This window comes from Ochotona curzoniae, unplaced genomic scaffold, assembly GCF_017591425.1.
Source record: "Ochotona curzoniae isolate NIBS_2020 unplaced genomic scaffold, NIBS_Ocur_1.0 contig_1, whole genome shotgun sequence".
Taxonomy (NCBI): domain Eukaryota; kingdom Metazoa; phylum Chordata; class Mammalia; order Lagomorpha; family Ochotonidae; genus Ochotona; species Ochotona curzoniae.
Window position 1 is genome coordinate 21,836,547 of NW_024464918.1, and position 23,789 is coordinate 21,860,335.

The window sequence follows — 23,789 nt, forward strand, 5'->3', positions numbered from 1 at the left end:
GTCTCCTTGCTTAGGTCATGCCAAGCCCTGGCCACTGTTGCAGTGGGGAGACAGTGAAAGAAAGATTACATCTTTCTCTCTCTCTCTCTCTCCCAACATACTTAACTCTGCTATTCAGATACTTCTCCTTTTTTTTTTTAAAAAAAAGTATGATTTTAATTTGATTGATATGATTCATTGCATTTAACCTAACAAATAGTTAAGTACAGTACTACACAGTTTGTCCTTTATGCCTGATCTTGAGACCATGCCTCTTGGGTCTTTATTCTTCCATTAGCAACATTTTTATGTGTTATATGTCCTTATGTTCTTTAGCTACCTTGAAATTTCATTTTAAAAAAAATTTAACTCTATGTTTGAGATCACTTGGAGACAGAGATTCCACCAAGTAATTCATTCTCTAAATGAACAGTGACCAGTGGTGGACCTGGGCTTATGCCAAGACAGGAATTAAATATGGCCCTCACTTGGGGTGGCAAGGATTCTGTCTCTTGAGGATCTCTGAAGGAGCATAGAAGCTCCACGCACCTTCATCCAGCCTGTGCCCTTGGTGTATTTTGCGTCTTGATGACCTCAAGTGCTTATTTTTCTAACAAGTCATTGTAAGTAAGTAGCATGTTGCCCTATGTTGTATGAACTTTGCTACTAGGTACTCATACCTCATAAGGAGGCTGTGTCAATCTGTGCTTTGTAACCAAGTCCAACATGAATTATGTATAATCTGGCATGTACTGCTTGTGATTGGCATCAGAAGTGGGGACGATTTTCTGGAACTGAGCTTAAATATTTGATGCTGAGGGTCACAGCAAATTCAGATAGTGTCAGGCTGCATGAAATTACAGGAATTCAGTCATTGTTCAAAGACCTTTGGAGATCAGCTGGGGAAACTCCTACACATTACAATAAGCAGAAGCACTAAACACTGGTATTTGAGATTTTGATTTTTCCTACTGCTTGCCCATGTGGAAATCCATGGTCAGCTTTTGGTCTAGCCATATGCTCTCTCTACCTAAGGTTTTTAAAATATACTGCACAGTACCATAGAATTCAGAGTTTTTGAGAGGACACTATGACTACTTAATATATCAATTTCAACTTAGATTTTCGTAAAGACTGCTAACATGATGTAGCAAGCTGGGTATGAAAAAATCACCAATTCAAGTAAGATTATTACTTTGATCTAATATCAAGATATTCCATAAAGGTTATTTTTGTTTAATTATTTTTTGAAAGTGCCAAGCAATGTGCATCATTGTACAGATAAACAAGTTTTTTGTCCTTTGAACCCATTCATAACCTCCAGCCAAGTTAAGAACAAAAGATTAGATTTGCATTAGGGTGTTTATCAATTTTTTGTACCTTAAAGTTGTTACTCTACAGAATTACACACTATCTCAGAATTAAAAAGAAATAATTTAGTTTTGCACCCTGCAGTTGAAGAGATGTTAGATGAAAAGTTTGAAATACAAAAGGTAGAAATTGGAACCTTATTAACATACTTAATCAGTTTAGTTTGACTACTAATGAAAAATATTAAAAATTGAACACAAAAGCTCATGACAACACAGAGGTGATTTTTAAAATGTTTAAGACAACTTGAAATAGCATAATTTAGTAGCTATTGATTCTAAATGACACTGTATTGCATATAATACTGCATAGTTCCATAGATGTTTTATAATCTTGGTAAATGTATAGTTTTTCTCAAGAGATAAGATTAAATTTATGAAGAGGGAAAAAAAACCCTTGATTTAATCTGATGTCCTAGGGACTTGTCATTGCAGTCTCTCTCCCCCGCCATTTTTTCCTCTTGGTTTGATTCTCTTACCCTTTTTGGATCACTTGCTTGGAAAGCTTTCTGCTCCTTATCTTGGGATCTGTAATTGCTGATATTATCTTTTTGTTCTCTCCACACTGCACTTAGATTGATCAGATCAAATTTTATTCCAGTCTCGGGAGAGAAGCTCTGTGAAGAACTAGTTGTGAGCATCTTGCATGAGTTGCTTTTAGTCATTCAAGAACACACAGTGCCCCCTATCCCCCTACAATGACCCTCACTTCACCCCAGGCACTGCACTCCCATTTCATGGACTTGGGCCATGTGTCTTCCGTCTGTCAAGTTCCCTACTCACAGATCAAGATGGGAGTCTATAACAGATTTATTTGACTAAGGAGAAAAGTTAAGTAAGCGTTCAGCAGGACTCTTTAGTTCTGTGTCTGCGACCTAAAGTAATCATATGTGAAATGTAAGGAGGCAGCGCTGAGGTACAAGATTCGTTTCAGAAAGAAACCTGGAAAGCAAGAATGAGTGTTTTCTTTAGCTACAGCCACACTCCTAGGGGTGACCTGAAGAGTTGCAGAGTAAATAGCACCTCTTATTTGTGGAAAGAGGATGTTTATCTGCATGTGCTCAGCATATGTAGATGACAGAATGCCTTTCATTGAAACTGAATGAGCGCTGGAATGCAAAGCAGGAATTGTTCTCCTGAGTTAGGATCCCAGGTTGTTGGAGCCTCCCAGCACTAGTTGCCCTGAAACTCATCTGTGAGGTTTTCAAATACACCATGCCCAGGCCTCATGCACAAACCATTGATTCATTTGCTGGGGATATAACTGGACACTGGCAAAAGGTCTCCAGGTAATATCTCTTCCTGATTGTGAATTTGTGGTATGGTTTTACAAGATCATACTATGTAGGGAAATGTTTAATGGGCACACAACAACAGTCCACATTACTACATGCAATTTTATATGAATCTACCAGTAACCTCAAACTCAGAGATACAGTAAGATCAAATCTCTATTTTGTCTCTGCCATTGCAGGACAGGCACATGTCTGTAAAATTTCCCAAATGTAGTGTTCCTTTTCTTGAGTTGATTCTGTTGATCATCGCTGCCCTGAAACTTAGGAAGCTTGTATTTATTTTTTTTTTATCATAGGATCCCTAAATACGACATTTCCATGGCACCCCAAACTTTTGAATGCATGAGATCAGGTTATTCGAGACTCTTGCTGAGAGAGGTGCTATAGAGAAATACGTGAAATTTCTTATGAGCTACTATATGACCTCTAGGAAGGACACAAAGTATCTCTCCTATCTGCCCTTGGGCAGCCTTTTTATCCTCACAATGCTGCCCATCAACAAGTCACTCAGCAAACTCTTGAGCTGCATGTACTTGACTTAGAAGAAAGGATGAATAAAACACACAGTGTCTGGAGCTGTTGTCCACACACTACACTGTGCTCACCCTCCAGGTAGGTCAGGTGGCATGTGGAGAGCAGCACTCTGGCTTCTAGCATTGCTGTGAGAACCTTCCTGCCCTTTTCTTTTCAACATCCTGTTGTGACTTTCTGAGTAAAATCTGAGGTTCTGGTGAACATTTCCTTACAAGTGGGAGATTATCTGTGGCCTGACCCAGAGGATGGGGAGCATAAACCACTCCTTTGTATATGTTCCAGGAGACTTTTCCTGGGGTTCTCTAAGTTTCCAGGAGGCCCTGTGTGCACATGATGTGTGCTTTAGTATCTGAGGATGGGGAGAACATGAGGGAGGAGAGGAGGTGGAATTGAATGGTTCTTTCAACTGTGAGAGAGAATGCTGTGGACAAGGAGCACTGATTCCTGTGCTATAAACATTGTTAAAGTTTTCTTCCACAGACTTGCTACAATGCCTTTCTTCTCACCATGGATCACAGCAGTTTTCATCATTTCCTTGACATTCCCTTTTCATTCTGGTGAGTATATCTTCCATCTGTCAGTGAAGCATTTTGCATGCTTGAAATGTAGCAAGCCCTTGTTTTAGTTAGTGATTGGACAGGAATGTCTTTTGAAGGTGGCAGAATGTCAGCTGATAAAATAAGATAGGACATGTTTCTAATTTTCTTTTCAAATTGCAGCTGTTGATCATCTTTATTTCATTGCCTACTTTAAAGCTAAAAAATTATGTAGGCTAGGCAGTAGTCCTTGGAATTTTGTTGTTCTGGGATGAAATGTATATTCACGCATATGTAAATTCTTTTTTATCTTCTTCTTGTGTACACCAAGTGTACACAATCAGGACTCCTTACACTTGACATTTCTTGGAAATTTAGTGTTTTATTTAGTCTCCTTGATCAAGGCCTCATGTAAGAATAGGACTCATTGATCTGTTAGCTCCTAAATTATCTTTCATGTAGTCCTACTGTATCTATGAATTTCAGAGTAAAGTAATTGTGAAGTGTCAGAGCTTCATTTTACGATTGAATATTAATGAGTTAAATACTAATTAACGTTTGTGATAGTAGAGGGCATGTTATGGGATTGCAATGAAATCACTATCTTTTCCTAGGCTGTGTTGTTTTTCAAATGGGAAAGTTATAGTATGTATGTTGGTATTAAAAAGGCAATATGGAGGAATTTTTTGGAATATTAAATAATACAGAAATCTATTTTAATATGTAATATGTAACATGAACTTTTGAATTTCAGAATATACCCAGATTTGAAATCACTTTGTATTTTTAGCAATTTAATACTTTCAAAATTGTTCATTTAATTACTGCATGGTATTAATGTCAGTAAGCAGAAGTTTGCATAGGCATTGCCACTAAGCAGTGTGGGAAATTTGCAGCATAGAGTATGCTTTTGTCCTCATTTTTCTTTTTATTTTTAATTTTTCTGTGTTTTTTGTTTTCCAGAAACCTCTTTTAACCATCCACCAGTAGTTCGCCCACCTGTAAGTTAATACTGATTAACTTGAAAGTTGTAATGGTAAATTCTAATAGAAAATGTCAACAAACAAAACATGTACACTTCAAAACAGACAAAAGAAAAAGTATAATCTATTGAAAAACCTATGTTTTCCTTATTTAAGGACCATGCATTTAATCTTTCCAGTTATAGAAAACTGTTTGGCAAAAAGTACAAGATAAAACTATTCCATTATTTAGTAATTCCATTAGTGGGAATAAGGTTTGTTGTATTCAGCATCTAATGTATGATAAAGCTTTTGAAGTAAAATCATTCATCCAAATAAGCAAGAGGAATAAAACAAACAGTAACTCAATTATCATTTTAAGGATGGATAAAGTTATAATTTTAACAGATTCAGTCTTGTCTTTTTATGTTCAATAGCCATGGTGTGATTTGTATTCAGACTCTACTTGCCCAATTGAAGAAGATCCAGTATGTGCAAGTAATGCAAATACTTACATCAATAGATGTGTATTCTGCCATGCAAAGAGGTAAAAATACCAGTTTTTTGCACATATCTTTTATTCAACATGCTTATAAATAAATTTAAATTAATGATAGTCTTAAAATTATTTCTCCTCCAGTTACATTTTTCAATCAGTAGTACGATTGCAAGGCAAAAAGAAATATCATAATATATAACTACATGAATTTCTTCAGCCACTTACCTTATACATAGACACACATAAAACAAAAAGTCTTATAGAGACTATTCCAAAGAAATAAACTATCACAAAATAATAGTAAAAACAATATTTCTGATGACCTTGAAAAAGAGACAGAGGATAGCCATACTATCTCTATAATAATAAAACCCACTAGAAAAAACTTTGACCTCTTCCTAAAGCTCTGTTTCTAAAAGAATTTTTGTATTTGGCCTCACAGTATGCCTGTATTATATAATACAGTAAATATATAAACCAGTTAATTTAGCTTAGTATCAATGTTGCTAGTTACTGCTACCAGACTGTTGAGTACAGAGCTCAGAAATCCTTCACATTGGGCCCTGTAGTATGAAGAACTGCTTCCGAATTTGATGACACCCCTCAGTCCTTCCTTTGACTACAGAACGTTCTAGAGCATTCTACCAGGTTGCCCTCCCCATTTCCTTCATTCTGAAGGCGTTTGCTGCTAACTGTTCTGCCAGCATTCCTATCTATCCCACTCTTGCTCTCACTCACAAGTGTGCCTCTTATGTTAGACTTCCACCGTGGTCTCTGTAGCCCCAGGTCCTGGCATGCCACACGTCATCTCCTGTGATACCATGCTGAAGCCGCACTGTTGTCTGTACAACATTTCTTCCACTTCTGATTTGAGCGTTTCCCAGGATTAGGGAAACACTAGGTGTCCTATATAACTAGGTTGTTAGTGGTGTTGATCTTGTAGGAATCTTGGCTGTTAGGTTTGAGGGCCAAATGTACCTATTTTAATACGCAAAATGTCAAAATCAGTACTATTTTCCCTGGGGGACCAGTGCAATGCACTGAGCTCAATGAGTTCACTCCCAGATGCACAGCTCACTGTTGTCCCTGCAGTCTTAAAACCTTTGCCACAGCGCACAAAATGGTGCTTGATGTTCCCTACTAGAGTTCTTCATAGGCTGGCCGTCTGAGGGCTGCCTGGACATATCTTAGGTGGAACTTGTAGGATGTCATCTTGTTGCAATTCACTGAGGCAGAAATAAATTCACTGCCAGCTCAGTGCATGCACAGTCCTGTCCCACAAAACTCATCTGGGACCTGTCACTATGTCTCTGCTCCTGATCAAATCAAATACACCAGCAGGACGGGCAATTCTTTGGGTTCACCTCCAGAGCTCCCGGTCTCTTCCCACCTTTGTTGCAGATAGAGTTCCAGCTGCCAGAGCAGTTAAGATTGTCACTCACTGAACGCTGCTGTGGTGTCAGTCACTGCAGCACCACACTGTTGCCTCCGCTGCTCTCCTATGTCTGTCAGTCTCCAGATGTCCCTTCGCTACTGTTCTGTCCTCTTCTATTTCATGGATTGTGCCCTCTCTGCTTCACACTGGCTAATGTTTCTCAGTCTGTTTAAGCATGCCTTTACCCTATTCTGCCAGCCAGTGGCATTCTCAAAAATAGAATGAAGCAAGCAGAAGAAAGAATCTCAGAATTGGAAGATATTTCCTGTCAACAGAGGGAAACACAAAAAGGTGGAAACAAAGCTGGGTCATGCTAAAAAAAAAGTATTCAAGAATTGAAAGACACCATTAAAAGGCCAAATACAAGAAATACGAGAGTCCCAGAAGGTGCAGAAAGAGAAGTTGAGTTTAAAAATGTATTTAATGAAATAATAAAGGGAAATTTACCTAGAGAAAGAATTGGGAAACAATATTGAGGAGGGGCACAGAATTCCAAACATGGTTGATCAAAAGCAGTCTTCACCACGACACATGATAATCAAGCTTTCTTCAAAACGAACATAACTAAGTGTGCATGTGAAAAAAAATCAATTGACATGTAAGGGAATGTCAATTAAAATCACAGAGACCTCTCACACGCCAGAAAAGAATGGAGCAACATTTTCCAGCTTCTAGAAGCAAAAAAACTGTCATCCCAGGATAATGCATCCAGCAAAGCTTTCCTTTGAAAATGAAATTTTCTTTGAAAATAAAGTTAAAAGAATGTGTCTCTTCCAAACTTGCCCTACAAATGATACTTAAAGATGTTCTCTTGACAGAGAAGAGGAAAGCAGTCAGCAAAACCAAAGGCAAATGTGAAGAACATCCCAGTAAAATAGCAGCGGAAGACTAAATCAATGAACAACTCATTGCTAAAATGACAGGAACAAATTACTACCCATTCACATTAAACCTGAATGTGAATGACTTAAACTCATAAATTGAACATCATAGATTAGCAGATTAGATGAAAAAATCGGTTTGTTGCCTACAGGAGACATATTTCACCAACAAAGATCAGTGGAAACTGTATCTCATGGATTTTGATTTTTTTGTTAGTTTCACCTCTTCAAAACACTTTCTTCTCATTAAATTCTTCACTGACTCATACATCATACAGTAGCATCATTTTGTTCAAGAAGGTTCTTGATTTTCTTTTTCATTTCCTCAGTTACTTATTAGTCATTCAGTATCATGTTATTTAACTTCATGACAGTTTTAATTTCTTATTTTCTTCCTTTTGTTGACTTTGTATTGTAGCTTTTCATTGAAGGGGATGTATAGTAACTGTGTAATGGAGATTATCATATCCAGATGTGAAGACACAATGCAGTATGCATCCCTACTTCAAAGATGGACTCTCATGAAACTATTAACTATGTCTTGACACTAGGATACTGGGCTCTTTGTCATTGTCTATGCCTGCAATGATCATAAACATATGACTGCTTATGAAGAACTATTTTATAGTGATAATATAGGGGAACTCAGTGGCGGAGAGGGAGAGGATTTGGAGAGGGAGTAAGTGAAATCCCAGGGCCTATGGAACTATATCATAAAGTGATAATAATAATAAAAAATGATAACTTTAAAAAAGTGTTTCTCCCTAAGAAGCCCTTGTATGTGTAATCTGCAAACTGGCTTCTGTCCCTAGAGATCCACTAAACAAACCCTCATCCTGTCTTCTTCTGTGTAAGAGCAAGTCCCAAAATGGAATCAGGACTGGATTGAAGGATGGGCCAGGTTGTCTCAAGGATGGGTTTTTGTGCGAAGTTAGAGAGTAAGTTAACCGAGTTGCATGTAGAAGTGGAAAACAGACTCTCTGAACTGTCCCATGTTCAAAACCTCATTGAAAAGAGTTTTATGCAGTACTGATGAATTTAAATGTTCTCTCTACCATTTACTTTTTTTCCTCTTTGTCTCTTTATAGAAAGTATAACAATACATTTTCATTTGTTCATTATGGTGAATGCTGAAATCTGCCTGATCTACACATGTGCCTTCTTTGCAACCCCATTTATGGTGGATTCTACAATCAACCAGAATCTCTTTAATTGGTGTCTTAAATTCATCAGTGATCAAGTGAGCACATCTGTGGTAGCTAAGATAGGACATGGGATGTTATGGAAATTTTCAACACTAACAACCTGTAATTGAAGGAGCTTTGTTTTCATTGTTCAATTTTCTAATAACAACCTAAAATATTGGTGTTTTAATTTTGTGTTTGGTAATAACATAGCTCAATTTTTAATTGTATATACTTGAATTGATGCAATGTTATTAAAATATTATTTTTAGTGTTCTAGCTTTGATAATCAGTTATAATTGGTAATCATTAATATTCTTCATATCTATAGTTAAATATATTCACAGGTGAATACCCAATACATTATTTGAGTGTTTGTTTGCTGGAGACCAGCTCTAGTTCAGTTTGGAGCTCAGGAAGGATGTGTGGAGTCAGCGAGAAAGGATACATGCACCACCATAACTTGGGGTTCATAATGGACAACTCGAGAAAACTGTCTTCTTTATTTACACAGAAATCATCTGCACAGATATTTGATTGTTTTATTTATACTTCATGGTTAAGCAGGCATTTTCAAAGATAATCCTGAAAAATATTATAACCATTTTATTTAAAAGCAAACCATTATTCATTCTCCAGTGATAGCCACTGGGTGACACCCAGGAACTCTTAAGATCGGAGCACGTATGGTTCCATGTTAATTAGTAATACACTCCTACCACATTTCTATTTCGACAACTTATCTATCACCTAGTGGAAAAAAAGATATTATAAAAAAGAAACTTCAAAGATTAAATCTCACTATAATTATGAGCTTTATAACCCCGTAAACAAATAATTTAAAACGTGTTTCTATAATGCTAGTACAAGCATCCTTTAATTCCTCTAGCCAAAGGGTCATAAAAGTGGCTAAGACAGATACTTTTTTGAGTCAAGGCAAATTGCAAAAACAGGCTAACCCTTAGGTTACAGTAACTATATTTGTTACCACAAAAGTTTCTGCTTGTACTCCTATCATTTTCATTAATTTTTATGATACTTATCAAGTCATTTTCCAGAACGCACGCTATGTGTATGGACCAGGTTCCAGGACAATAGTTAGAACACAATAAGGTGTTCAGGTACAGCATGAGCTCAATTGTGAATTAATTCTCATAAAGTTTTAAAGGTTCACTCACCAGACATCATCAGTAACATTAGTTCCTAAGCTCACATTAGTTACAGAAACCATTTTACAAGGGCAAACAACAATGCCTCAACAGATTTCAGGAATTTTTAAAGGGATAGTTGAGTATCTATGTAAAGTTGGTAAAACTGTGTTGAGGTGGTTAGAGAGACATCCACCAGGCCTTGCCATATGACTGGAAGCTCCTTGTGGCCTTACCAACAGGGGAGCTGTTCTCTTAACCTTTGTGTTGTTCACCCCAATTGCAAAGTTCCCAGTTAAGAGTACAAGTACCTGAATTCTTCTTGAACCTAAAATATCAGAATCCCTAGGAAAAGCATCTGAAAAAGTAATCCTGAATTCTAACAAGTGCCCTAAAGTTGAACCTTAGAATTCTATGTTTTAGGACCTGGCACTATAGCCTGGTGGCTAAAGTCCTTGTCTCATGCACTCTGGGATCCCATATGGGTGCTGATTCTAATCCTGGCAGCCCTGTTTCCCATCTAACTCCCTGCTTGGGGCCTGGGAAAGCAGTCAATGACGGACCAAAGCCTTGGGACCCTGCACCTGTGTGGGAGACCCGGAAGAAGCTTCTGACTCCTGACTTCAAATTGGCTCAGCTCTGCCCATTGCGGCTGCTTGAGGAGTGAATCAGTGGATGGAAGATCTTCCTCTCTGTCTGTTCAACTTTGCAATAAGAATTAACAAATGTTAAAAAGAAGAACACTATGTTTTAATCTTAGAATACTATGTGTATAAACATTAGGCAATGTGAATAAATTCTAAAAAAGTAGGGTGCGTGAAAATAATCAAATGCCTTGCAGGTTTATTCAGATACACTGTGAGGTTTATGAGGCTTGTATGAATGCAACAGATTTTCGTTTTCTGCCATAAATCAATCAAGACAGAAAATGGTTATCCTGGGGTGTTGGGTAGTCTGCCTTCACCAGTGTAGGCTATCCATTAGTGGCACAAGTCTTATACTCTATCATTTCAATCAATCTCTCCACCAAGTTAAAGCAGGCCTTATATGGATAGCCAACATTCCCCTAAAGCTGCATTATTATAACAGAAAAAGCTGATTGACTAATGAAAGATAACTGCCAACTTGTTGTATGGACTACATAAAGCCTGCTCTCCTCATCACTAAAATTTTCTCAATGAAAAAATGATCTAACTGGGTGGGGCTTCTCCCTCAATATCTCCTTTTTGTCAGATACATGAAGGAAGCGGTATGGAAATGGTGGTCTTACCCACTTCCCTGTAGCTCTTGAACCTTTTCACCCTAATTACCTATGTAAAGATTGCCAAAATATAATAGAAAAAAATTATCTATGACGGGGGTGGGCAACACAATGGCTTAACTAATTAATACCCCACCTTCAATTTCTGGAATCCCTTATGGGCACCAGTTTGTTTCTTAGCTGTTCCAACTGTTGATCCAGCGCCCTGCTTGTGGCCTGAGAAAGCAGTGAAGAATGGCTCAAATGCTTGGGATCCTGCACACGATGGAAAGCCAGAGAAAGCTCCTGGCAGCTGCCTTCACATTGCCCCTGTTCTGGTCATTGCAGCTACTGCTGGAGTGAACAGGTGCATGGGAGTTCTTTTCTGTCTCTCCTTCACTTTGTAAATCTGCCTTTTGAAAAAAGTAAAAATTAACAATCTATATGGAACGGTTCAGTCTTTTACATTCTAGTATGCACTCCTCACTCTATCTTAGCCAAAATGCTGAGACGCAATCTAGTATTCATTCTTTATGTAATATTCATTTGAACGCATGTATTTCAAAACTGTTTGTTGAACTGAGAATCAGAGTTACATAAACAAGGGGAGAAAGATTTTCCATTGTCTGGTTAACTCCCTGGATTGCTGTAATGGCCCAGACTTGGCCAGGCCAAAGACAGAGCCAGAAGCTTCTTCACATCTCCTATGTAAATGACAACAGCCCTAACCGTGGAGCTGTCTTTCGTTTCCCAGGTGTCAGGATTAACTGAACAGATGAGAAGATGCTTAATGGAGAAATGATTTTATTAATCTACACTGAAGCCATCATCCAAACTTTCAGAGTGATGTGCCTTGTTTAAGAATACACAGGTTTTTTTTTTTTCCACCATGAAAGAAACTGGATGTTATACAAAGCTTTCATTAATCCTTCTCTTACGTGAAACTAGCAATTTCTGAATAATTTCTCTTGTGTTAGCAAAACCAAAGAAGAAATGTGCGAGAAAACATTAACACAGAGTCTCAATATGATTTGATTCATAACCTGTAACTCATGGACAGAAAGGAGAAGATAGTATGGATGCCAGGCATGCTGTCTTCTATTATTTATAACCAGAGGGAAGCACAAAGGAGAGATAACACTGAGGGGTTTGGTCTGCTTAACAAGATTAGTCACAAGCCCAGGTGTTCCTTGCCTGTGAATAGCCCCTGTGCCCACCAATGCACTGGGCTCCTTCACCAGGTCACTAGCAGGGAACTGGATTGGATATAGCCTGTGATGTAAGCTAGTACCTTTAAATTTGCTGAGACCCAAATCATAGAGTACCTATATGTGTATAAACATTAATTTTGCACTCAAAAGAGTATAACTGAATAGTTAATTCAGTTGATGCTTGATTCAGTTATACTACTGAAGGTTTAGGGTAAAGAGCCATCAGGTATTTTCAATCTTAAGAAAAAAAGCGTTGGTCCCAGGCAATAGTACAGTGGTACGATCCTCGCCTTGAATGTGCACTGGTTCTAATCCTGGCAGCTCCACTTCCCACCTAGCTCCCTGCTTGTGGTCTGGGAAAGCAGCCGAGGATGGCCCAGAGCATTGGAACCCTGCGCCGACGTGGGAGACCTGGAAAGAAGTTCCTGGCTTCAGATCGGCACAGCACTGGCTGTCACGGCCACTTGAACCATCAGATGAAAGATCTTCCTCTCTGTCTCTCCTCCTCTCTGTACATCTGCCTTCCAATAAAAATAAATAAATCTTAAAAAAAAAAAGAAACAAAGTGGTGCACATTCAGCTGTGAATATATTAAATTATAGATACAATCAGTAGTCCTGTATTGTAGCCTGTTACTTTACCCAAAACAGAAAGAACATTAAAAAACACATGTAAAAAGATTAAACTATTTAATATATGCTGATTAAAGTATTAATGATTACATTTGTGCTATTTTATTATCAAACACAAAATTCAGATACTAGTATTTTCAGTTATTGAAAAATGAACACTGTGAATAATGGTTGTTAGTGTTGGAAGATTCTTTAACATCCATATCCCAACTTAGGTACAACAGATGTGTTCACTTGATCATCGAGGAATTTAAGATACTATTTAAAGAGATTCTAGTTGATTGAAGAATCCACCATGAATGGGGTTGCAAAGAAGGCACAGAAATGTGTAGGTCAGCCTACAGAGCAAGCACCATAGTGAACGAATGAAAATGTTTGCTTACTCATGCTATATAAAAAAAAAGAGAGAGAGAAAAAAGTAAATGATGGAAAGAACATTTTGAATTCACCAAGTACTGCATAAAACACTTCTCATTGATGCTTTGAACCTGGGACACTTCAGAGAGTTTGTTCTCCACTTCCACATGCAGCTCTGTCCCACTTACTCTCTAACATTTTACGTGAATGAATCTGGGACAACCAGGCCCTTCCTTCTATCCAGTCCTGACTCCATCTTGGGACTTGCTCCTATATGAAGGAGCAAAAGCTTATGTTTTCTTTGAGTGAACCTTCGAGGACAGAAGCCAGTTTGCAGATTACACATACAAAGACTTCATAGGAGGAAGCACCTGTGAGTGAGAACAAGAGTCGGGTAGATGGGAAGGCTGGCAGAATGTTTTGCAGCAAACTCCTTCCGAGTGCATAAAATAGGCAGGGGATTCCAGTGGAATGTCCCAGAATGTCCTGTTGTCGAAGGGTGTCATTAAATTAGGATGGAGGAAAGCTTGTTAGAACTATGTAGCCCAATGTGAGGGATTTCTCAGTTCTGTAGTCAGTAGTCAGCAGTTAACTGGCTTATGTACTCATATGTCTCATACAGTACAAGTATACTGAGAGACAAAAAACAAATCTACTTACAAAACTGTTTTTAGACACAGAGCTTGAGGGTGAAGTAGAAATGTGTTTTAGTGGGTTTTATGATTTGAGACATATTACAGCTCTTTTTGGTATGATTTCCTAGATCATCAGAAACATGATTTTTACTATCATTTTGTGTTAGTTTCTCTATTTCTGTTGAAGAATTGCTATATCATCTGGCATTCTTACCTCTTGGCACTGCAAAACATGCAGCTATTGCCATGTGTCTTGCCATCACTCGCACAGACTGGATCAAATTCATTGTTGCAAATGTGGCTTGCATATGAATCACAGTTTGGCTATTGAACACGAAAGGACATAATTGAATTTATGATAAGGTTTAAATAAGAATTCTCTTTATTCTCACACAAAATTACAGATATAAAAAATAATGTGAATGTTTTAAATGATAACTTTATCCATCCTTAAGTAGATAGTTGGGTTACTTTGCTTAATTCTCTTGCTTCTTAGGGTAAATGATTCTACTAAAATATTCTGTTACATACACTGGATGCCGAGTACAACAAAGCTTACGCCCACTCACGGAAATTTTAAATAATGGAATAGTGTAACTTGTTATTAAAGCCAAATGGTGCTATACTATTGGGTAGATTAAATCTATGACTCTTAATATGAATTTCATAGGTTTTCAATAGCATATCATTTATTACTTGATGTTTCTTTTGTTTCAAAGGTGTATACTTTATTTATTGACATTATCTCTTAGAATTTATCATTTCCAACTTAAAAATTAATCAGTATTGACTTACTGGTTCTGGAACTTCTTTTTTTTGGTTAAAAGAGGTTTCTGCAAGCAGTAAACAGAAGTAAAATGTGAAAAAGGAGAAAATATGGACAATAAGATACACTATTCTGTGAATTTCTCACCTTTCTTAGTAGTAGAACTGTATGAGAATGGCGTACGAGTAATAATGCAGGCAAGTAATAAAATGAGCATTTCTGTTAGTTCTAAAACAAGACTCATTCTGTACACTTGGCATTTAGTCATCATGTTATATAATCATATGGGCAAAAATGGTAAGTATAGATGTTTCATCCCAGAGAAATAATAATCTAAGATCTTATGCCTAGTCTAATGACTTCTTTAGCTATAAAGCAGGCAATGAAAGAGAAGTGCTCCTAATCTTCAGTTTAAAAAGGTAATTTGAAATTGTCCTGTCTTTTTTTTACCAGCTGACACTTTGCAAATCGTAAAAGACAATATTGTCCAGTCATTAATTAAAACAAGGACTTGCTACATTTCAGGTATGCAAAATGTTTCACGGACAGATGGAAGATATACTCACCAGAATGAAAAGGGAATGTCAAGGAAATGATGAAAACTGCTGTGATCCATGGTGAGAAGAAAGGCATTGTAGCAAGTCTGTGGAAGAAAACTTTAACAATGTTTATAGCACAGGAATCAGTGCTCCTTGTCCACAGCATTCTCTCTCATAGTTGCAATTCATATTACACCTCCCTTCTCTCCCTTCCCTCATGTTCTCCCCATCCTCAGATACTAAAGCACACATCATGTGCACACAGGGCCTCCTAGGAACTTAGAGAACCCCAGGAAAAGTCTCCTGGAACATTTATAAAGGAGTGGCTTATGCTCCCCATCCCCTGAGTCAGGCCACAGACCATCTCCCACTTGTAAGGAAATATGCACACCAGAACCTCAGATTCTACTCAGAAAGTCACAACAGGACATTGCAAAGAAAACGGCAGGAAGGTTCTCACAGCAATGCTGGAAGCCAGAATGCTGCTCTCCATATGCCACCTGACCTACCTGGAGGGTGAGCGCAGTGTAGTGTGTGGACAACAGCTCCAGACACTGTGTGTTTTATTCACCCTTTCTTCTCAGTCACGTGCATGCAGCTCAAGAGTTCCTTTGGTTGGTAGGTTGGTGTGGAGAGCTTCATGGATATAAATGGGCTGCCCAAGGGCAGATAGGAGAGAGAGATATTTTGTGTCTTTTTTGGAGGTCATAAAATAGCTCATAAGAAATATTTCTCTATTTCTCAATAGATCTTCCCTCAGCATGAAGTTCTGGACAAGTTCATCTCAGCTGATGCATTTAGCAATCCGGGTGAGTGCAGAGAAGTGGCATTTACAGTTTATGATAAAAAAGAAGTAGAAAAGATGAAGTAGAATCTTTTATCCTATTGTATCAGAATTAGCCAAAGAATAAGATCTTAGAAAGAATTCATTTTGGAAATTCTACTTACACAGCACCTAAACTTCAAGATCAGCAACATACCAAACTTCATAGAAGTTTGATTCTGTTGGATCTTTTGAGGTTGATGGCAGATTCATATAAAATTGCATGTAGTAATGTAGAGTGTTGTTTTGTGCCATTTAAACATTTCCCTAAATGGTATGATCTTGTAAAAGTTCCACTAATTCACAATCAGGAAGAGATATTACCTGGAGACCTTTTGCCAGTGTCCAGTTATATCCCCAGCATATGAATCAATGGTTTGTGCATGAGGTCTGGACAGTGATGTATTTGAAAATCTCACAGATCAGTATCAGGGCAACTAGTGCTGGAAAACCAGATATGATGTGAAAAGCACTAAGAACATACAAGGAAGTCTGGAATATAAGCCTAAGGTCATTCTGGACAATGACCTTCATTGAAAGTTAAGCTCCAATTGTTGAGTAATGTATGAGTTGATTTTGGAAAGGTGAATTGGACAGGGCCATGCAAATAGTTCACGGACAAGTGCAGAGACCAGGTTGAGCTCAGGTCATGCTGGTCTGCATTGTCACACCTAACAGTTTGTGTGAACCAGGGATGGGAATAGACTGAACAGGGCCAGGTTCTAGTACCTGCCAGTGAATTTTGGGATTGCCAGGCTGGGTCAGGCCAGGCTAGAGCATCCAAAGGCATAGGCCAAGATTGATGAGGGAGTATACCAAGCTTAGTCAGAGTAACCACTGGCAGGCACAAGATCTATGGCTGGGAACAGGCCTGGTTCGGGAGCAATTGGGATGCCCTGACTGGGTTGTGGTTCCCACTGTGAGTGAAAAGACCAGAGTGGAAGCTGTTGTCTAGTCCTGGCTATAGTGTCTCTTGGCACAAGTGTGGTTGGTGGTTGGGTATGGGCACACTGGACTAGGCTAGACTCCAGCACCCACTGGTGCCCATGAGAACCCAGGTACATGTAAGACAGGCTAGGCTAGGTCTCTGCCCCTGCTTAGACAGATGTGAGCTGTGTCTGAGTGTGGACCAGGCTTGGCTGGGCTGTAACACTCATCAGTATAATCAAAATGGGTGAAATTCAGTCAGGAAAGGCCACTGTTACTTCTAGGACGGGAGGTGTACTAAGTAGGGCTGGCCCAAGGAGCCACCAGTGTGTGCAAGATCTGGCATTGGGAGAGGTTTGGATGGAAGAGCTTGAGCAACTCTTCTGTTGTGACATAGTCCCTTCAGGTAAGTACAAGAACCATGACAGAGAGCACCTTGGACCAGGCCAAGGAATGGTACTCAGCAGCATACATTTGGTGCAGTTTGGGGGCAAACCAGGCTGGGCCAGTTCACATCACCCACTGGCTAATCTGAGCACCAGAATGGAGTGTTGGTTCAGCCGCGTTTGGTCACAGCACAAGCCAGTTCACATGAGGGCCAGAAATGGGGGGCAGCTGAGCTGGTCTAGGCTGTAACCCCAACCAATGTGAGTTGGAATTGGGGGCAGACTGGGCCCAACCATGCTAAGGCACCCACTGGCTAATGGTGAGGTGAGGCGGGCCATGCCAGACTGGGCCACAGCACACTAGAGACCCAGTAGGACCTGCTAGACTACCACTCCCACTGGAAAGCATGAGTGGGAATAGAGGCAGACCAGACCAGGCAGGGATACAACACCTATTGGCCTCAAGTGGGCTGGATCAGGTACAAGTCAGGCTGGGCTAACTGTTCCTCCTGGTGCTTGCATAAGGCAGAGTGAGTATAACTTGGTTAGGCATTGTTGCAGCAGAACTGCCCGGAGAGTGCAAGATCTGGGAGTGGGAGTGGGCTCAGTAGGGAAATACTGGGCAACTCTCTCCTGGATTGCCACTCTGACTGGTGGGCATAAGAACCGGGACTGGGGTAGGCATGACTAGACAGATAGTGGTACCTGCCAGCATGTGTGTGGGCTGGATAGTGGGGCTGATTGGATTGAACTAGACTTCAATGACCATTGACATGTGTGAGGGCTGAATGGAAGGTGAGGCAGACTGGACCAGTCTACTGTACATACTGGCAAGCACAGAAACCAAGGCAGGGGTTGGGCCTGGTGGGGGTTATTGCAGGTCCCTCCGACTAGGCTGTAGCTCCCACTATGTATGTAAAGGCAGAGTGTGTGGTGGGCAGGATTGGGCTGGGCTCTAATACCCATTGTGTTGGCAGTGAATAACTGGGCAGTGGAGACTCAAAAGTGGGCTATGTAGATCAGTGGGTTCTGGAGAGACTTACCTTATGCAGAGACCTCATGGGAATTGAGGCCACCAGCTCTGCAGACTGACTATTTTGTTCACCCCCCTCCTCAGTTGCCACCTTCCCACTAAGTCTCTTTCATTGATACGTGAGGGAGGGGAACGATGGGAATATGGGTGATGGTCAGGGCAAACATAGTGTAGAGGTATTGTGTGTTCTCTCTGGGAGCTGCAAAATAGGTCATGATGTAGCAGGAAGGATGAGGAAGGGGAAAAATGAGCATGATTATAGATCCTAAGATAGGAAAGCAGTAAGAAAACATCCAATCAACTGAATTAAAAAGGAAAAAAAAAGTAAATGAACCAAAACAATCAGGACTTTTTATGTGTAACTAGATATGTGCCTATTACCCTTACTAGATTTTGGCAACAAAGTGGTAAACCAAATTGAGATTTTCCAATGTTTAGTTTGAATTTTGTAATATTTTGAGAAAGCAGGTTTAAAGTTGGAACAAAAAATATGCAAGGGTTATTTGATTAGACATTATCTCTAATGGTAACACCCATACAGCATAATTTCACGAAGGACATAAAAATGGGCCAAAGACTTTATTAAGAGGACTCTTTTTCATACAAAAAGCTAATACACTTATGAAAAGGTGTTGAACATCACATCATAATCAGCAGAGAACTGATAAATTCAGTAATGAGATATGGTCTCATATCAGTTCACACAGATGCTAGTTTTTTTAAAGATTTATTTTATTTTTATTGGAAAGGCGGATATACAGAGAGGAGAAACAGAGAGGAAGATCTTCCATCTGATGATTCACTCCCCAAGTGAGTCAAACGGCCGATGCTATGCCAATCTGAAGCCAGGAGCCTCTTCCGGGTCTCCCACACGGGTGCAGGGTCCCAAAGCTTTGGGCCGTCCTCTGCTGCTTTCCCAGGCCACAGGCAGGGAGCTGGAAGGGAAGCGGGGCTGCCGGGATTAGAACCGGCGCCCATATGGGATCCCGGGCGTGCAAGGTGAGGACCTTAACCACTTGCGCCACCGCGCCGGGCCCAGATGCTATTTTTTGGAAAAGAACACAAAGCTGGCAGGAAGTGCAAAATTTGGAATGTTTACCAGTTGTTGGAGGGAAAATTACTGGTACAACCACAATAAAAAATTCATAATCTACAGTTTGTAGATGAATGTTCATAACAGTACCAATGAGAGTTATGACTTAATTACCATTAAAGTCGGTCTCCAACTGGGCAGCAGGGACCCAAAGACTTGGACCCTCATCTGCTGAGCCAAACACTCACCCTTAATAGATACAGTATTGTTAAATGTCATTATTCTCTAAGCCAATCAACCAACACATCCAGTTACAGCGTGTATTAGAGAAACTCATTTTACAAACAACCTAGCTTTTCACTTTGTATTTGGGCATGTTGACAATGTGGCATAGCATTCATGTCAATGTTTGCCATGCCCATATCCCATATCAGAATGCCAGTTCATGTTGCAGCCATGCCGATTCTAACCCAGCTTCGTGCTCATCACTTTGGAAAAGGAATTAATGATGGTTCAAGTACCCAGTTTCACCCACCTACATGGGGGACCAGGCTGGAGCTTCTGACTGTTTGCATAGACCTGATCAAGACCTGGTTAGGGCAGCCATTTACACAGGGAACCAGCACATTGAAGATCTCTTCTGCTCTCTTTGCATATTTGTTATTTTATCTTCTGAGCACAGAAACATTTGTAAAATAGCAAGTTTGTATGAAATGACAAAGTACCTAAAATAGCTAACACCATAAAAAAGTAGAAAAATAATTAGGGCTAATTCAAGCTACCTGAGTCTAAGATTTACTATAAAACTACAGTAATGGAGACATTGCGGCAGAAATCTCTGAGCCATGATAAAGTCACTACTGAATGACAATTTCAATGCATACTCTGAAGGAAAAATTGGCTATCCTTTAAGCATCATTATTTGAAAATGCTAGGGTGCAAAAATAATTTGCAGGAAAAACCATGAAGGATTTGATTGTCTTATTGAGGATTTTCCCATGAAACAAGGTCATGTCTTTTACGAAAATATAAGATCCACAAAATCAGTAAAGAAAAAAGCTGCAATTCCATCACTATGTGGAAACCACATATTTTTGTATTTACTTTCAATTCTTAGAGTACCTATGTGTGTATAAACATTAATTTCATACTGAGAAAAAGGTACAATTAGTAATTGATACTTTATTCAGTTGATGCATCATTCAATTATTGAACTGATGCTCTAGGGTAAAGAGGAATTCAGGAATTTTTATTCTTAAGAAACACTAAGACTAAATGTGAATTCTCCTGTGTATGTATTTAACTATAGATACAAAGAATACTCATGTATTGTAACCCATTATTTACCAAAGCGAGAAAGAACATGGAAAAAAAATTGAGCAAACATTTAACATTTTATTGATTAAAGTATTTGTAACTAAAAATGTTGCTATGTTATTTTCAATAACAAAACTGAGTTTTTCTATGTTGTTATTGAAAAATTGAACAGTGAAAACAAAGGTCCTTCAATTACAGGTTGTTAGTGCAGGAAAATCCTTTAAAGTTCTGTGTCCCATCTTAGGTACCTCAGATGTGTTCACTTGATCATCGAGAAATTTAAGAGTCCAATTAAATAGATTTTAGTTGATTGTAGGATCCACCACGAATGTGGTTGCAAAGAAGCCACAGAAATGTATCGATCAGTTATCTTTGCATTTACCAAAATGAACGAATATTAACAGATGTTTTCTGTTTCTGTAGAGAAGAGAACAAATAGAAGAAAAAGTAAATGATGGAAAGAACATTTTAAAGTCACTGAGTCCTACATAAAGCACTTCTCAGTTACGTTTGGAACCTGGAACCGTTTAGAGTGTTCTCCACTTGCACGTGAAGCTCCGTCCCACTTACTCTCCAGCTTGCACAAGGCTCCTCTCCACCTGACCTACCTTCAACCTCGTTCTGATTCCATCTTGGGACTTGCTCAGACACAGAAGAGGATAGGTTTAGGGTGTATTTGAATGGATCTCCAAGGGGAGAAACCAGTTTGCATATGGCACATACAAGGGCTTCACAGGAGGAAACATTTGTGAGTGAGAGCAACCGTGGGATAGATTGAAGGCTGGCAGAATGCTTAGCAACAGACTCCTTCCGCATGAAGGAAATAGGGAGGGAGATCCGGTGCTACGTTCTAGAATGTCCTAGAGTGTAAGGAAAGACTGAGTGGTGTCATCAAATTAGGAAGGAAAAGTCCATCTTAGTATAATGGGGCCCAATGTGAGGGATTTCTGATTTCTGTAGTCAGCAGTGTGTCAGCAGTAACTAGCAATAATCGAAGTTCAATTAACTAGTTTATGTATATACCTGTATTATGCAAGGCAGATACCCTGAGAGCTCAAATACAAAACTTCTTACAAAACTGCTTTTAGACACAGAACTTCAGGGACAGGTTGAAGTATGTTCTTGTCGTTTTATGATTTGAGATACTGTAGCCATCATTTGTATCATTCTCTCAGGTCATCAGAAACATGGTTTTTATTATCATTTGGTGAAGCTTTCTCTATTTCTGTTGAAGAGTTGCTATTCAACCTGGGATTCTTACCTCTTGACTCTACAGAACCAGCACATATTGTCGTAAGTTTCACCATCAGTTGCACAGACTGGATCATAATCTTTGGTGCAAGAGTATATTGGTTGTGAATCGCAATTTAGCTATTGAAAACAAACAAAAAAAACCCCTGAATTTATTAGATAAATAAATTTTTAATATTTTTTACATTCTTCATACAAAACTCTAAATATAGAAAATGAATATGTATACTCCATTTCAAAGTTAATCAATAAAAATTGAGGTAACCATGATTCAGACATGAAAATCCTTCGCTATGCTTAATTAACCCAAAACTCATATTAAGAAGCAGTAACAGCAACTGAATCCATCTTTTATAAGTTATCAAGATCCTTCCACTTCTGTTTATTCTCAGGTCAAAAGTCCTCAATTACTTTGTGAATCAGAAATAAAAAAATAATAATTTCATCTTTATTAATAGTATAATGATATTTGTACTTATCCACATATGTATGTGTAAAATCACATACAGCTCTACTTCAATGTAATTTGTTATATATTCACCATGTTGATCATTTACATCTGTAAAACTATGCTGGCCTTATATATTTGTTTAGAAATAGTTTATTGCCTTTTACCCAGATACTATTCCAAAATGTGAATATATGAAGATGATAATTTTATCCATCTGTAAGTGTGTAGTTGAGTTACTATTTGTTTTATTCCTCTTGATTGTTAGGGTGAATGATTCTACTTCAACATTCTTTCACGTACATTAGATGCTGAGTACAACAAAGCTTATGCCCACTCATGAAATTTTTAAATAATAGTTTTAACTTGTTGAATCAAAATAGTTTTATATAACTGAAAGATGAACTCTGTCGCCCTCAATGTAATAATAACATAGGTTTCAATTGCATACTGTTTTATATGGATATGTTTGTTTGCTTGAATGGGTGTACAATTTGTTAGTTCACATTTTCTGTTAAAATTTACCATTTCCAGCTTAAAAATTAGTCGCTATTAACCTACCCGCTTGGAATCTTCTCTTCCAGGGATAAAAGAGGTTTCTGCAAACAACACACAGGTGAAGAATTAAAAATAAGAAGAAAATGGAGACAGTAGCATACACTTTGTTGGGAATTTCCTACATTTCTTCGTAGCAGAAGCCTATGTGAATTGTGTGCTGATACGAACGACAGGCAAGTAATAAAATGAATGTTTTTGCCAGTACTAAAATATTAATATACAAAATGACTACCAAGCAATATATTCAATAGTTCCAAAAATTCACATCATCTATGAAAAATAGTTCTCTGGATTATACAGTATTCCATCAAATGCTCCTATATTGGCCTCTTTTCCAGATTTTACATTATTGTTTTTCCATTTGATTTGGAGGACAGGCTAGTCAAAGTAGACAATGTTTACATTATACTCCCTATCATATCCTATAAATGTAATATGTAGACATTAATTAGTATTTAACTTATTAATATTAAATTGTAATGTAAAGGCTGATACCTCATAATTACTTTAATCTGAAATGAAAGAACATAATTTATCAGCAGACTAATCTATCAGTTATCTTATTATATGAGACCTTGATCTAAAAGAAGAAGCACAATTAGATTTCGAACATGCCAAGCATAAAGACTCATGATTCTGTATAGTTGGCATTAAACTGACATGGAATGTAAAAATAAGGGCAAAAATGGTAAGCAAAGATCTTTCATCCCAGAGAAATAATATTCTAAAGTCTATTTCCCAGTCTAAATATTTCTTTAGCTTTAAAATACACAATGAAAGAGAAGTGATTCACAGATGCAATTTGAAAAA

At 38.5% G+C, this 23,789-nt stretch overlaps 1 long non-coding RNA gene across 2 annotated transcripts; it reads left to right on the forward strand.

The window, feature by feature from the left end:
• Positions 1-497: 497 nt before the first annotated feature.
• On the forward strand, positions 498-23,147 carry LOC121168012. Of its 2 annotated transcripts, none has more exons than XR_005885687.1 (4): positions 498-606; positions 15,952-16,012; positions 21,898-22,015; positions 23,006-23,147. It is a non-coding gene; the product is annotated as an uncharacterized LOC121168012 (long non-coding RNA). The 2 variants fall into 2 exon arrangements; XR_005885678.1 differs by lacking the exon at positions 498-606 and adding an exon at positions 15,121-15,281.
• The last annotated feature ends 642 nt before the right edge of the window (positions 23,148-23,789 follow it).